General features: G+C 41.5%; 1 long non-coding RNA gene across 1 annotated transcript; it reads left to right on the forward strand.

Annotated features, from left to right (window-relative positions):
* The first annotated feature begins 9,783 nt into the window (after positions 1 to 9,783).
* On the forward strand, positions 9,784 to 11,861 carry LOC138756266 (uncharacterized). Its single transcript, XR_011352928.1, has 2 exons — positions 9,784 to 10,018; positions 11,757 to 11,861. It is a non-coding gene; the product is annotated as an uncharacterized lncRNA (long non-coding RNA).
* Positions 11,862 to 17,792: the final 5,931 nt, after the last annotated feature.

Here is a 17,792-nt window from a genome sequence, read left to right on the forward strand (position 1 = left end):
CTCATCCCTCCCCACCGATCATAACCCCAGCACCTTCCCCTGTGCCCACAGGAGGTGCAACTTGCACACATATCACATCCCTAACCATGGTCTGGAGCCCTAAACACTCCTTCCATGTTAAGCAGCACTTCACCTGTGCATCCAGTGTACTCTCTGTGGCATTCTCTACATCAGAGAGACCGGTTGCAGACTGGGAGATCGCTTCGCTCAGCACCTCCTCTCCGTCCGCAGCCACAGCGACCTCCCAGTGGCCAACGACTTCAATTCTGGGTCACACCCCTGTGCTCACATATCTATCCATGGCCTTGTGTAATGTCCCACCCTGACCACCCACAGACTGGAGGAACAATACCTTATTTTCCTTCTGGTCACTCTCCAGCCAGATGCCACGAATATTGACCACTGCCTTCCATTAAACCTGCTTGCCTTTTCTTTCCCCCTTCCCAATTTCCTGCCATTCTAGTTCGTTCACCTTCACAGCCCTGCCTTTCCAGCCCCATCCACCTCAGTGCTGTTGTCCCCTCCCTCCCTTCTCCACCCATCATCTCCTGCCCTGCCACCTCCTTCCCCCACCCACTCTTTTATTCTGACACTCAATAACATTTTCTCATTCTTTGATGAAGGTCTCAAGCCTGAACTGTCAGTTATGCATCTCAGCCTTTGCTACAGAAAGAATTGTTGACTTGCTCAGTCTCTCCAGCATTGTGTGTTTTTACTTCAACTACGGTTTTCCACAGAATTTGTGCTTTATCCCTTCCATCAATGCATGAATGAATAAAAAAATTCAACTGTAAATATATCACTTAACATTGTGAGACCACTTTCCAGCAATAAATCAATAAGGTCATGGAGTCATGTAGCATGGAACAAACCCTTCGACTAATTCATGCAAGTTGCCAACCTTGGCATGTCACATTTGCCTGCATTTCATCCATATCCTTCTCAACCCTTCCAATCGATACATTTGTTGGGGTCTTTTGAATGTTGTTTAATTGTAGCTTTTTCCAGACATGAACCACCTTCTGAGATGAAAACTGCCATTCCAGTGCCTCTTAAATCTCTCCCCCTTCACATTAAATCGATGCCCTCCAGTTCTAGAATTGTCTTCGCTGAAATTCTAATTTAAAAATCAGTGAATTATCCTATAACCCCGATACAGAAAGGGAAAATGTGGAGGAAAAAGAAAATCAGGAAGTCAGACAGAAACTGTTTCTCTTTTAACAGAAAACATTGCAGCTCCAGTGTCTTTCATCAATTAATTGTTTCTACTTCTCCAGATGCCATCAGGCCTGGCTAGTTTTTTCTGGCTTTTTCTGTTTTTAATCTCAGATTTCCAGCATCTGCACATTTTTTATTTATTTCCATTCTATAATTTTTGTTTCAGCTCAGAAACAGTCTAAACTCCACATACCTATTGACACTATATATTTTTTTCTAAATGAGAATTTAATAGACCTTAAGTATTTATTGAAATTTAGATGTTTTGGAAATTTAGGATTTGTAGTGACCAGATTGCATGCACCAATCGAATTCAAGAAGCACCAGAAGACCAGACAATGTGTTAAAGGTACTGCCTTCACCAGAAATAGAGAGTTGATAATCCATCTTGGCTTCCTCCAGAATTCCTCAGCGTGATAGATGCCAATTCGATGCATTCAAGAGCAGTTAAATGCTAAGGTCATGGGCCCTGACAACATTCCAACAATAGTAGAGATGATAGATGATTTGTGCTCCAGAACTTGCTGCACTCTTTGCCAAGTTGTTCCAGTACAGCTATGACCCTGGCCCATTCCTGATAATAGGGAAAATTGGCAATGTCCTTTCCACATGAAACAGGACAAATCCAACCTGGCCAGTTACTGCCCCATTAATCTGCTCTCAATCATCAGCAAGGCAATGAAAAATATCATTTATATGCCATCAACTGGCATACCTCGCAACAACCTATTCACATAGGCTCGGGTTAGGTTCCTTCAAAGTTAATCAGCTCCTGACCTCATTATAGTCTTGATCCAAACTTGGAGAAAGAAGCTGAATTCCAGAGGTAAAGCGACAGTAACTGTCTTTGATATCAAGGCAGCATCAGATCACATATGGCATGAAAGAGACCCTGGTTAAACAGGAGTCAGTGGAGCTTGGAGGAAACCTCTGCACTGATTGGAATCATACCATCCACAATGAATGATAGCTGTGCTGGTTGGAGATCAATCACCTCAGAATATGTCTGCTGGTGTTCCTCAGGGTAGCTTCCAAGCATCAACCATTTTGGTCTGTTCCATCAATGATCTTCCTTTACTTGTAAGGTCAGTAGCAAGGATGTTCACTGATATTCACAGGGCAGTTAGAACATGGTCGAGGGAGGTTGAAATTACAGGAGTGCCTGGAATCAGTGGATTAGAGAACTCAGCTGTGGATCTGAATGATTATACAAGGGCCGATACAGACTTTTTCAAAGCAGCTGTGCAAGATGTTGTGGTGTTACCACTATGTATGTGTATATATGTGCTGAATGGGCTGGCCTGCCCCCTGAACCTGTGACTCCTCCCTTCCAGATATCCCCATAAAGGCTGTTATGCCCTAACCCCTCCCTTAGTACCTAACTTGGAACTGGGCCAGCAACATGCAAGCTGTGCTGAAACTGATTAAATCCTTTTACTCGCAATTTTCTCTCTGATTGTGGTTGATTGGTAGTACAATTTAATCACCTTAATTTTAGACCATGGACAAAATAGTGCAGGTGGATAGAACTGACCCTAAGGATCTGGAGACCTTGACTAAATTTGACCAGTGGGTGCACTGCCTCAACCCATTCATGAGGCTCAATGATGTGTGGAGCAAAGCAGACAAGAGGGAAGTGCTCTTTCTTTGGGTTGGCCACCGGGCTTTCCAAGCAATAAGAGACTTTGCCACGAAGCTATGGAGTTCCTGCAAAAGCAGGACCGGACCCCGACCAACATCATACAAGCACGATTCCTCCTGGGCAGCCAAAAACAAGTGCCAGGTGAGTCTATTGATGAATACATGTGGGCACTGTGGCAGCTGGGGTGAGCCTGCGACTGCTGAGAAATCTCTGCAGCTGCCTACCTCGAAGGCCTAATATGGGACCCATGAGTGGCTGGGTTCAATTCTGACTACATCAGACAAAGGTTCTTAGAAGAGGATGATCAGAGCCTGAAGGAAGTAGTGAACTTAGCTAAAACACTGGTAACAGCACAATGAAGCACCAAAGCATTTTCTTCAGGTAACACTGTGTGGGAGACACAGGTCCCATGTCACTGCTGCCACCATCAAGCATCAGAAGTGCTTCTTCTGCAGGCACAGGAAGCATCCCTGGATGAGCTGCCCAGCCCAAAGTGACATATGCGGCTACGACCAGCAGGACCATCACGCCAAACTCCACAGATTTCTCCAGGTGGCCAAAAGCCTCAACCTTACCAATAACAAAAGAAGTGCATCCTTAGCACTTTAAGGCTGGCCATCCTGGGCTGCATGGTGTCCCCAGTTAGAACTCCCATTACCCCAGACCATCAAGGCCCTGAAAAGGTGCTTGGGCTTCTTCTCCTATTACACCCAGAGGGTCCCCAATTACACGGACAAACACCAGCCCCTGGTGAAATCGGCCACTTTTCCCCATTGGCATAAATAGCATTTATATACATCAAGAGTGACATTGCCAAGGCGGCAATTCATGCTATAGATGAATCCATTCCTATTTGCTTTGGCCACCATGCTTAACCATGCAGGCAGGACCATGGTATTCTTTTCTTGAACCTTCAAGAGCCGTGAGCTCCAGCCCTAAGCCATCAAGAGGTCCAAACTATAGTGGAAGCTATGCACCATTTGGAGGTACTACCTGGACAGAAAACTGTTCGCCCTGCTGTCTGACCAACATGCAGTCACTTTTATATTTCGCAATAAAGAGCGGGGGGGGGGGGGGGAATCTAGAATGACAAGATCCTGAGGTGAAGAATTGAGCTATCCACTGTGACAGAGAAAATAGATAGGTTTTTGGGAGATAAATTAGGAAAGGTTTGTTTGAGTAGGTTACATACAAACACTTTAAAACAGATCTTATTTGAAATACTGGAGCTCTGCCCCATGCTAGACACATCAGCTCCACAGCATTTGCAAGAGATTTGAAGAGTGCTCAAGAGACCTCACTTATGGATTGTTGTTTACAAAAGGCAACAGATGAAAGAGAACCGCAGATTGTCTGGAAGAGAACTTGCTGTTCTAAGAGGGTCATGTGGTTTTGCAAGCAAAGAGAGTCAAATAGGCTTTCTCTCAGAGAGAGTGAGAGAGATCAGTTCTGCAGTGTTACAGTGAGCAACAGCATCTGGGACTGGGACAGGACAAGTTGGAAACTTGTGGAAAGCTCCATTTGGAAGATGGCCTGGTCAAAGCACTTGTGGTTCATGCAAGAGGAGAGGACTGGCTGTCTAATGTTTCACTTGGCATAAGAGAAACAAAAAAGAACTCTGTAGTGACCTGAAAGAAAGAGGTTATCATGTGGAGAATCCTGAAGGGGCAAATTTTGTCAGAAAGACACTGAGGTGGCTGATGGAAATACATCAGTTGTGGATGTCCTGGAACAAGTCTCTCCCTGAAAACCGTCAAGAACCTTTCTGAGCGGTAACCATTTACCTTTCAAGCACCAAAGCCTGGTGAACTTTATAAATGTTAAATTCTGTACACAGTATAAGAATTGCCTGCAACCAGTGAACTTGGAGGAATGAGAAGTGAGACTGGATTGTGAACCAAAGAACTTTTCTGAACTTACAGACACATTACGTACACATGCACTTAGAATTAGAAAGGGGTTAAGTTAGGTTAAGTTAGTTAATAGTAATAAGTTAGAGTATGATTCTGTTTTCATGTTTAAAGATAATTAAAAGCAACTTTTGTTTAAGTAACTATTTGTCTTGGTGAATACCTTTTGCGGCTGCGTTTTGGGATCCTCTGTGCCCATAATACCACTTACAACTTCGAGATCTTTTCCTGGCCCGGGAAGCTCAACAAGCCTCTCTATGCCCTGTCCTGGGGGACATGCATCAACATGCAGCTGGATCACCTCCAAGTCCTCCACAACCACCTCTTCCACCCCAGAGTAACCAGGGTCTACCACTTTGTTAGAGCCCGCAACCTCCCCAACTCAGTCGAAGACATCAAGGAGTTGATACACAACTGCCCAGTGTGCAACAAGTGCAAATCCCAGTTCTACCAGCCAGACGCAACCCAACTTATCAAAGCCACCTGCCCCTTCGAACAGCTGAGCTTAGATTTCAAGGGACACCTCCCATCCACCAACAGGAATGTATACTTTCTAAACATTGTGGACTCTGGAAGAGAAGATGTTTTAGAAGCTTGTAATAATACCTGTCGAAATACTGGAAGTAATAAATCATAAAATTCCTTATAAAACTCCAAAATTAATCCATCCTCCCCAGGTGATTTTCTGTGAGACATGGTTTGTAATACCTCTTCAATTTCCAAATCAGTAAATGGACAATCTAATTCCTGAGCATCTAAATCACTCAAAAACAGAAGGTCTAAATCAGCCAAAAATGATTCTACTCGATCAGTATTTTGTTCAATCCCTGAAGTATATAAATCTTGATAAAAAGAATGAAATCATCATTAATCTCCTGAGGTTTATAGGTAACCCTTGAACCTTTCCTTACCGCATTTATCATCCTAGAAACTTGCTCTGTCTTCAGTTGCCAAGCTAATACTTTATGATCCCTTTCTCCTACCTCAAAATACTGTTGTTCAGATCCTTGAATCAACTTCTCATACTGATATGTCTGTAAAGTATTATAACGCATTTTCAAATTAGATAACCGTATCTTCTTATCTTCCATATTAAAACAGTGGGAGATTGTTTTGAGAAGGGTGTTTCTTTCTTTTGCTGGACTTCAAGATAAATTTGGGTTATCAGCAAACTTACTATTTGATTACTATCAAGTGCAAGGTTTGATAAAGGAAAATCTTGGACAGGAAATTCAGCTTACAAGTTTGACTAGGTTTGAGAAGCTGATTACAGAAAATTTAAGGAAAGGATTTATATCAGAAATGTATACATTACTGCAAGAGAAGATGAACAAACCTGCTGTTTTTAAAATAAAGGATAAATGGGAGAATGAGTTACAACTTTTTATTTCAGAGGAAGATTGGGTAAAGAAGTGTGAAGAAGGTGTAACTAGGTTGATTAATATGAGATATAGTTTAGTTCACTACAACTTTTTGCATCAGTTATATTTGACACAGGAGAAATTAAAATGATATGGTTTTAGGGATTCAGATTTATGTTTTCAGTGTGGAATACAGCAAGGGACATTTTTACATTCAGCTTGGTCTTGTGAAAAGGTGCAAGATTTTTGGATGAAGATAGGGAAATTTTGGAATGTTTGTACTACATTCAATTATCGGTTGGCCCATTACTTTTCTTAATGGGATTATATGATAAATTTAATAGAGGGTTTAAAATTGGATGTTTCAAATTGCATTAATTCACTTGGTTCTAGCTGTGGCTAGAAAATGTATTGCAGTAACATGGAAGGATGATGTAGAGATAAATATTCAAAGATGGCATAATGAGTGGAAATCGTATTTATTTAGAAAAAATAACATAATTTACATAATAATTACTCTTTTTTTACTAAAATGTGGGAACCATATTTAAAATATGGGTTTCAATATACTTTAATTATTTTTTAAATACAAAAAGGCACTCACCATGGTATGTCAATAACTGACATTTGTAAAAGGCTCTGTTAATATGAGGGAGTAGGGGTAGGTGGTGTGTTTTTTTTGTAGTTGGGTGGGGGAGGAGTAGATTATTAATCTATTACTATGTATTTTACAAATAATGAATTGTAATATGGGGTTTTAATATACAATTTTGTATATATAAAGTTTTGCAAAACAAATTGGACAAATACTTCCATTTCCCCTTCACCATCCACTGCCCGGATATGACCATGACTATGGTCATAAAGGTGCCATGTGGCATCTTTGCTCTGTTCGAGTACCCCTGCTATATCCATAGCAATCAGAGGTCCTCCTTTGAGTGAGGAGCTGTGCCAGTACCTGTTGGCCAAGGACATAACCACAACAGGACCAAGGGCTAAAACCCCTATGGGAACAGCCAGATAGAGAGGGAAAACATCAACGTTTGGAGGGTGGTTCTAACCATTAAATTGAAAGGACTACCCACATCCCAGTAGCAAGACCCCGATGTGCTCCATGCTAATAGGTTCCTTCTCTGTATGGCCACGAAGGCAACACTACATGAAAGGCCCTTTTCCCTCCCCAGGAAATTGGCATCTGGAACCACACTATCGAAGGCACATCAGACACCACCAAACTGACCCTCTGGTCGAGAGGGTCATCCTTCTCCATGCCTACCCCCAATACGCCTTCATGGAGTGTCAAGATGGTAGTCAGGACATCGTCTCTATCCAGGACCTGGCGTATGCAGGAGACCCCTCGACCGACCAATCCCCTCCCCTGGTAACCCCAACCAACCAGCCCCACTATCAGCACCCAATTTCAAACCCCAAACTCTGACCCACCCAAACAGCACCAGGCCACCAACACCCGCTCAGCCACTGGAGGCACACCCTGTTGCACAAGACACTAGCTGGGAACAGTCAGCTGTGCCACAGCAGATCCTGCGGTGGTCACAGTGACAGACAAGACCACCAGACAGATTGTATCTGTAAGGGACTTTGAAGCTGCAACAAACAATAAACCAAACCACCCTGCCTGAATTTATTTAAAAAGGTGTGTCTCTCTGCATCTGAACCTGTGACTCCTCCCTCCCAGATATCCCCATAAAGGTTCTTGTGCCCAAACCCTCCCTCAGTACCTGCCTTGAAACCAGGCCAGACCATATAGCACATACATACAACTATATGCATAGTGGTAGCACCACAGATGTGTCCCCATCAAATCGGTCAGGGTTTTGCCCCAAACAGAAACCCTGGATGAACAATGAAATCTAGAACTAGCTGAGAGCCACATCAGAGGCATACAAGTCGGGAGATCCAAACACTACAAAAGGAGCAGGTATAACCTGCAGAAAGCCATCTCCCTCTTGACAAGAATGGAAATGAGGAAGGATACGCGACAGCGGTGGCAAGGCCTAAATGACCTAAAAAGCTAAAAGCACAAATCCAATGCAATAGGAGACATTAAAGCTTCACTTTCAGATGAGCTCAATACCATCTATGCCTGATTTGACCACAGAACAAGAAAGAAAGTTCCTCTAATCTCAGTACAAAAAACTGCCTTCAGAAGGGCGAATCCACAGAAAGAATCCAGTCCAAATGGAGTAACTGAGTAACTGGCCAAGCAAAGAAAACTTGTGACCAATGGGACAATGTTTATGGATATCTTCAACATCTCACTGCTTGGTACCTACTTGTTTTATACAGGCCTCAATTATACCAGAGCCCAAGAGTGTGGTAACGTGTCTAAATGACAACAGACCAATGAAAAAAGTGCTTTGAGAGGCTGATGTTGAAGCATATCAGCTCTTGTCTGAGCGGCGACATTGATCCATTCCAATTTGCCTATTGTAGCAATAGATCTACAGCAAATGCTATCTCAGTGGCTCTATATGAAACCCTGGAACACTTGGGCAGCAAAGATGATTTTGTGAAGATGCTATTTATTGACTGCTCTTTGGTATTCAACACTATTATCCCCTCAAAATTGATAAGCAAACACTAATACCTAGGACTCAAGACAGCACTGAATAATTGGATTCTGGATTTCCTCACCTCTAGACCACAAACTGAAGAATGGCAAGAAAATCTCCCCCACTCCCCCACCTACTGTATCAGCGTTGGAGCACCACAGGACTGTGTTCTTAGCCCCCTCCTCTACTCACTTTTTACAAATTTACAAATTTACAAATTTGTTGATGATACCACAGTAGTGAGCTCACTAAAAGGAGCGTAGAATCAGTATACAGGAAGGAGATTGGCTGAATAGTGTACTAACAACAACTTATCACTCAATATCACTAAAAACAAAGAGCTAATTGCTTTCCTCTTCCTAAAGTTACAGGGGTTTATGTTCCAGTGAACATTGGAGGAAATCAGATGTAGAGAGGGTGAGCAAATTTAAATTCCTGCGAGTCACCATCTTGTTGAACCTTTCCTAGATCCAACATACCAATATCATGAAGAAAGCTCATCAGCACCTCTACTTCCCCGGAGGTTCAGAATGACATCAGGAACCACGGGAAACCTCTACAAATGTGTAATAGAAAGTGGGCTGACCAGGTGCATCATGGCCTTGAATGGGGGCACCAATACACATGGATGTGGAAATCCCTGCAAAAATGCAAAAAGTAGTGGATACAACCCAGTACATCACAGGCAAAACTTGCATAAAATTGAGAAAATTAACATTGAACACAGAGCATCAAGGATCCACACCATTCAGCACACACTCTGTTCTCACTGCTGCCATCAGGAAAGGTGTAGGTGCCACAGGACTCACGCCACCAGGTTCAGGAACAGTTACCATCCATTCTCCAGGCTCCTAAACAATAATCAAAGATGCATCTAAGGACTCTTGCTTTGCACTGTGGTGGTGTGAGTAGTGGAAGAAACACGGCCACCACGTTGAGGATCGTTAACGACTCTTTTTATTCCAATTCAGCACGCCCCTTTAAGGGCCACATGAGCTCAGTCACCTGGTGCATTGTGACATCATAATCACTGCCCAGGGTGGGCGCTGGAAGGGAGGCTGGAGTCAGAGAGAATCCTCTGAAGATGCCATTTCCCCATGGCTGCCCCGCCACATGGCGATACAAGTGGAGCCTGTTCGCCATGAGGATGTGCGCCGCCACAGCACATTATTTACTGCTGAATTTTTTTTTCAGCATTTGTAGTTAGTTTGTTAACATTTCCTTCTTGGTTTACAGTTTTTTCTTTTGTTCAAGTATCTTTTCCTGGAGTCGAGTTCACATTACTGCCAAGTAAAAATTGTGCCAGTGCCACAGGTAAAAGAATCTCAGATTTGTATGTGATGTCATGTATATACTCTGGCAATGAATTTGAACTTGATGATTGCACAGTGTTCAGCACCATTTATGGCGGGGACGGGGTACTGAACTTTAAGATCAGCCATGATCTCGTTGAATAGCAGAGCAGGCTCGAAGGGTCGAATGACCTACTCCTGCTCCTATCTTTCTATGTTTCTATTTGCAACTCCTCAACCAAATGCAGCAGGAACTGGACAATATCCAGTTCTTGGATAAAAGATGGCAAATAATATTTGCACCAGAAAAGCACCAAGTAATGATGATATCCAAAGAAAAAAATCCAGGGGCTACACCCTGAATTTCCCACTAGCAACATCCTAGGGACTACTATTGACCAGAACCTGCACTGGATTAGTCACAGGCACAATGTGGGTACAAGAGCAAGACGGAGACTAGGAATCCTGTAGCAAGTAACTTGCCTCCCAACTCACTAAATCCTGTCTATCATCTGCAAGGCTTGAATTGGGAGAATAATGGAACACTCTCCACTTGTTTATAAGAGTGCAGGTCCCACAACACTCAACAAGGTCAACACCATAGAGAACATAGCAGGTCATTAGATTATCACCCCATCAACAACTCTACCATGTTGCACAGTGGAAATTAGTGATGGTTTTTAGACTAAAATGTTGGGGGAAGAGGGAAAAAATTAACATAATTACTGTCTGTGTAGTCATTTGCACTGGGCGCCTTTTTAGACACCAAGTACCCGAGTCCCAGTGGTTGGACATGCAGTAGAGTGATGACTGTCAATTAATTTTTCTGGTATGAGTTACACCACAGGCTTCCTCCATAAAGTTGTAGGGGTCTTGCATGATAAATCATTGACTCAAAATTCCTGCACATTCCAATTTAGACTGCCTGCATAGCGGCAAAATTCCTTGATTGTGCCGTTGCATACCTGCAGCCTAAAAACTATAAGTGATGGACAATACATGCAGACTCAACTTATTAATAGTGGCTGCATTAAGAAAAACATTTAACACTCAATGTCTAGTCCTTTAGCCAAACAGTTGAACAACTGTAAAATTATCAAGGCAACAAACAATCAGTGTACATTCCAAAGAATGAACTCATTGTCAAATCAGATTCAAGGTAAAACAAAGAAAGAAAAATGTTAGAGTCATGAAGTCCAACACCAATTAATACCTGAAGGATTAATAATACTCCAGATATATTGGTATTTTCATTGTCAATGAGGCTGAGGGAGTAATTAGGATACATCATGTCATTGGAACACAAGTTAGATTAAAAATGACTTGACAATTTTCTGTGGAGATATGTTTCCATGTTTGTCTAAATACAACTACTTCACACCATCCAACGACTAGCCAGAGAGCGATTGCCATCGGCCTGTTCACAATGACAGAAACGTTGCATCTTGGCCACAATGTTAGCAGTTCTACATTTAATTACCCATCTGCCTAGGCCTAGAATTCATGTGGCATTTTATAAATAACTGCAAATGCAATTACCCTCCCATCTTCGCCTGTCTATTTCAATTAATCAGTTGAGTATATTTTGCTTAAACAATGTTAGTTAATGTCATCACAGTGGAAGGAATTACTGTGACCCACAGTAAGTGAAGCAGCATGGTATTATAACTGTGCCTGTTAATTCAGTCCTTGTATCGTATCAGCTTGAAAATTCCTTCAAGCCATTTGTCTTAATTATATCCTCTCCACTTATCCTTTAGACAAGAATAATCCTGGGAAAATAAGAATGAAGAAAGCAACCTATCTGAATGTTTTGTAATTATGCAATTTATTTCAAAATAGATTCAGTAACAAATTTCTCTCCCTATTTTGTCTGACAGTTCTGAGAATCTGACTACACAAATTAGTGTTACTGGTAGAATCTTGAAATGCCCAGGCAGTTTTCAACTAATGGCTTCACAGGCCAAAAATGACAAACAAGCCAGCAGTGTGCAGCAGATTAGCCATGCCAACATTTTCTCGATGCAGCTTTAAATCACAAAATGGTTTCTTCTAGGAACTAGCCAGACTACTTCAGATGAATATGGACACAAACTCAGGTCCACAATGTGCAAAATAAGTCACTTAACATCTCATATTTCAGTTTATATTCTTGTTCACTTCACTTTTATTTACATATTTGTTGCACATACAAAATTATCAAGTTTGATCAATTAGTTATGCCATTGTTAGGCTGGAAGGTAATATTTATGAGCAGAGGGTACATGCAAATTTAAGAATAAGTACAGTTATATAATTTCAGTACAATTTTATTATAATTTGTATTCAAAAATAAATGCAACACTTATGTCCCCCTAGCCTTTCCAAAATCCTAAGCAAAAATCCATTAAAACATTCAAAAGATACCTGACATTAAAGAAAATGGTCCAAAAGCAAGGTAAGCAAGTTTTTTGGAAGATGAATTAAAAAAAAAAATCAGGGCAGTATTCAGATTGACATTATCAAGTCTTTCTTACAGAAGACTTGTTTGGGACATTAAAAAAAACTTTTTTTTTCCTTTATTTGCCCCCGTGCTCCATATATTTAAATTTGTAATCAAAGAATTCACAGATCATTAAAGTGCACATTCCAGATTTTATTCTAGGTAATTTGCATACATTTTAGTTTGACCATGTGAAATTACAGCACTTTTTATACATCTCCCCTTATTTCAGAACAGCATAATATTTGGAACAGGGCAATGGTATGTATATTAAGGTGGTCATGTTTACTTCTTTGTTGTTTATCCCTTGCATGCAATGACTGCTTGCAGTCTATGATTCATAGACATCACCAGGCGCTGTGCATCTTCTCTGCTGATGCTCTATCAAGCCTCTACTGCAGTCAACTTTAGCTCCTGCTTGTTTCAGGGGCTTGTCCCCTTGAATTTTCTCTTCAGCAAATGGAAGGCATGCTCAATTAGATTTAGATCGGATGACTGGCATGGCTTTGAAAAACTCCTTTGTTGCTTTAGTAGTATATCTTGCTGTAGGATGAAGCTCTGTCTAATGAGTTTGCTTGAACTTGAGCAGAGATTTTTTTTATACATCTCAGAATTCATTTTTCTACTGCCATCAGCAGTTACATTATCAAAGATAAGTACACCAGTACCTGTGCCAGCCAGACATGCCCAGGCCATACCACCTCATCTGTGAAATATAGTGGTAGGGGTGTTATGCTTTGGATCATGGGCAGTTCCTTTTAACCTCTAAACTTTGCTCTTGCCATCACTCAGTTACAGGATAATATGAGTCTCATCTGTCCACAACAACTTTCTCCAGATTTCTGCAGGATTTTTTTTTTTTTTTAATGCTTTTTGGCAAACTGTAATCTGGCGGTTCGGTTTCTGTGGTTAACTAGTGGTTTGCATATTGCAGTGTACCCTCTGTATTTCTGTTCATGGAATCTTCCGTGGACAGTCATCATGGACACATCCACACCTGCCTCCTGAAGAGAGTTTCTGATTTGTTGGACATGTGTTCTCATTATGATGAGAATCCTTCTGTCATCACCAGTAGAGGTCTTCCTTGTCCTACCAGTCCCTTTGTGATTACGGAGCTCACCAGTAGAACATTAAGAAGATAAAGCATAAACAGTTGATTTTGATAATTCTAAACTATGGTTAATGTCTCTTACTATTTTATTCTTGCTTTCGGCCTCATCATGACTTCTTTGACTTTCATTGGCACAAATCTGGTCCTCATGTTGAAAAATGGCAACTACAGACTCCAAAGGTGAACAATAGCTTAGAACTAAGCCTAGCTCTCTTATACCTGTATTGAAGAAGTATTAAACAAACATGAGTACCTGTGAAGTCACACATCCCAAACAATAGGGTCCCCTAAATTAGGTGAACTATGTATAAAAAGTGCTGTAATTTCAACATGGTCAAACTAAAATGTATGAAAATAACCTTGAATGAAGTCTGGAATATGCACTTAAATTACAAATTTAAAAATGTTGATCCCAGGGGCAAATAAAGGAGGGTTGAAAGTGTCAGGATTGACTGCTGGAAATTATGTCAGTGTGTACCCTTCAGGCTCATTAGCTTTTGCCACTGAAGATATCTGAACTATTTTCTAAAACGCCTCTCAGCAACATCCTTTTTGGAGCCTGCAGGGAACCAACACTGGCATCCCCTCTGTAGGAGCCAGAATTCACCTGATTGTGCAGTTTATTGTGGTTGATGGTAGTCGTGGGCATCAGCGGTGTTGCGGGGTCGGGAGGTTGTGCTGCTTTGCTGGTGCACACTTCAGTATTGGTACATGCAAGGGGGGGTTTAGAGGGCTTAGAGAGTCATTACCCCGTATTGACTAATGGCAGGATAGAGATGGTGAGTGATTTGGGCTCTGATATTTTCAGTTGACCATTAGCAAGCACAGTTCGGCGGGCAGCAACCTACTTTGAAGAAGACCGCAGAGCCCACCTCACTGACAAAAGACAAAGAAGGAAAATCCCAACACCCAACCCCAACCAACCAATTTTCCCTTGCAACCACTGCAACCGTGTCTGCCTGTCCCTCATCGGACTTGTCAGCACAAACGAGCCTGCAGCTGACGTGGACATTACCCCTCCATAAATCTTCGTCCGCGAAGCCAAGCCAAAGAAAAGAAAATCATTACCAAGTTCATGGAAGTTACCACATTCTGAGTCCTTTTGTGTTCACTAATAAACAGTTTAAAGCGCATATGGACTTTGTCATGAATTTATTTTCCCCCTCTTACCCTCTAAGTGGCTTTTATTTTTTTTTTAATGGGTAGTAGTTGCTACATTTTAATCAACAGAAAATATGTGGCAATTGTAGTCAAAAGAAAATAGCCATATCTACGATAGAACTGAATGGATATTGATGGAACATTTAAACCACACATGTCAAACTCAGGCCCGTGGGCCAAATTTGGCCCGTGATATAATTATATTTGGCCCGCAAGATCATATCAAATATGTATTAGAGCTGGCCGCCGCGCCAGTATAGTGCATGCACAGCTAATACTACAAATCCCAGAATGCTTTGCAAATGCATTGGTGCCGGCCTGTCAACCCGCTAATCGCCCCCACCTCCTCTCTTTACTTTCATTAGCATCTGTGACCTGTCGCCCAACTCACATGTAATAAACCCCTTACGAAAAATGGCCAAACGAAAGACAGAAAACAGGACCTTTCAAGACAGGTGGGAGACCTGTCATTTTAAAAGACAAACCTGTTTGTCATTGAAGCAAGTTGTTATTTTTTTGACTTGTTGGCTTGTGGGAAAAAAAAATACATTTAAAAGGAGCTTAAAGGCTATAGAGAAATATTATTTATTGAATATTTTATTTCTTATTTGTTAATGCTTCTTCTGGAAAGAGTTTAACCACAACTATTATTAAACATTTATTTTAATAAGAAAAAGTTTAACATTATATATGTTGAAAGAAGAGAAAACATGCAGATGTTGTTGAAATTTTTCAATAAATATTTAGTTTGGCCCACGACTTAGTCCAAGTTTTTAATTTTGGCCCTCTGTGAATTTGAGTTTGACACCCCTGGCTTAGACCCTTTCCCCTCTTTGACTTGGAGCAAGACAAAGCAATATGGAAATATCAAGTGCAGACCACTGACAGCAGCAATCTGCATCCATCTTTCTGAGCATTGGCTACAGAGGGGTCCAGGGCTTCTAATCGTAGAGCAGGATGTCCTATGTACACAATGGCATTGAGAACCACGATGATATTAACTGCTGCCATGGTGGAAACTTGCTCATTGACAGCAGCACATCCCAGTCATCAGAAGCAGTAAGATTACTTTTGTGGATTCCTTCTTTATATTTATTTAGTTTGAACAGAGTTTGGAAATGTTGCCACTTGTTCTTTGGGGACTGCTGATTGTGTGCTTGTGCTTTCTGTACTTGCTGCTCGAGCTCGGAGGATGTTTGGATTGAAACACCTAAAACACGTGGTTGGTGTCACTGATGAAGTGCAATTAAAATCATTGCAGAAGACCGTGACTGAATTTAAAGTCAAAGACTTGGAAATGGCTGAAGGTGAGTCACAAAATGGTGGTGAAGAGGATGAAAATGCAAAGGATGCGAGATTCACACTGGGACAGAGTCAAATATTAAGGCAACATCTGCCATGCAGGATGAAAATACAACCAGATGACATTGCGGCAAATGTTGGAGGCAGGAGAAGCAAACAAAGTTCTTCAGGATCAAGCTCCAGAGTTTCCAGTACAACATCTACATGGATAAAGGCCAAGGCTGAAATGGCTGCTCTTGTTGCACAACAAAAATTGCTTAAGGAGAAGTTTTTCCTTGGAAGAGCAGCAAAGGAGGAAAAGACAGCAGCTGGAGCTGGATGCAAACATTGCTGCTACTTTGACCAAAGCGAAGGTGCTAGGAGTCTCAAAGGGATCGAAGTAACTTATCTGAAGTGTCTGATGGAATGGAGTCATTTTAGAAAGGACAACAGGGGAAGAAAACACAATGCTAAGGCAGATCCTTTTGTACCAAAGTTACAAGACATGCATACACATGGACAAATTCTCCCAAAGCACGGTGTTACCAATCCATAAACACCAAATAATGACAACCTCTGACAGAGCCCATAGCTCCATTCCAATCTCTCACCTCAGCTCCCTCCGACACTCCAGTCAAGCATCAGAAATCCAGGTGAACATGCACATGTGACATCTCCAGCTACATTACCTGTTACATGCAATGGTGAAAAGAGCAAAATATTCTCAGTTACAGAAAGGCAAAATGAAATCTCTGCATTATTAATTCAGCTGCAGTGTCTCTCTTCCATGCCCAAGAAAGCAATTCAAGTTTTTGATGGTGACCCACTTGAGTACTAATCGTTCATTAAATCCTTTGAACACAGTATTGAAAGCAAAAACAAAACCACCAGAGATTTTCTTTATTTTCTGAAACAGTACACAAGAGGACAGCTAAGGGAATGTAAGGAGTTGCCTATGTGTAATGCATGTCGAAAAAACCAAAGACTTGTTGATCCAAACAAAGGCTTTTATTAACTAAAAGACTGGAGCATATCACAAGTAGGTCGACCAGTTCAGAATGACCTGGTCTGGCTAAGAGCAATCTTTTAAGACCTGCCAGTAGGTGTGGCTACACTCTCAGCCAATCACAGTCATCCTACACTACCATCTGTACATATGTTCATGTACACATTGGTGATAGAATCTGTACTATCACGGTATGTATGCCCTTGGACAGAGGATTCAGGAAGGCTAAGTCTTTACTACAGGAGCATTTTGGTGACGAGCTTAAAATTGCTGCAGCTTATATGGAGAAGGCTCTTTAATGGTCATCGATAAAATCAGATGACACAAAGATTATGCAAGCATGCGCCCTCTTTCCAAGTTGTAATGCCATGGAAGCTAATATGCTAGTCATCATAAGGAATTTCCCCTACTGGCTGAGGGATATATGGAGAAGAGTGGCTTGTGATTTCCAGCCAAAACACAAAGAGCTACCTTGAAGGATATGGTGGATTTCCTTGAATTGCAATACAGATTGCAACATACAGTGTTTGGAGATAAAGACACTCCGACAGTGAGCAAAGTTGTAAGGAGGTCTAAGTCACAGCCTCATCCAAGAATAAAAGGAAGCATCTTTGCCATCATTGTAACAATTGCAATGATAAAAGAAAAGGAGAGTTTGCCTGGTGCGAAGAGCTGTTTGCTCTACGGGGGTGGTCATGCTTTGGAGATGTGTCCACAGTTAGAAAGGAGGGCACATAGTGAGAAAATCGCTTTCC

This window comes from Narcine bancroftii, chromosome 3, assembly GCF_036971445.1.
Source record: "Narcine bancroftii isolate sNarBan1 chromosome 3, sNarBan1.hap1, whole genome shotgun sequence".
NCBI classification, from domain to species: domain Eukaryota; kingdom Metazoa; phylum Chordata; class Chondrichthyes; order Torpediniformes; family Narcinidae; genus Narcine; species Narcine bancroftii.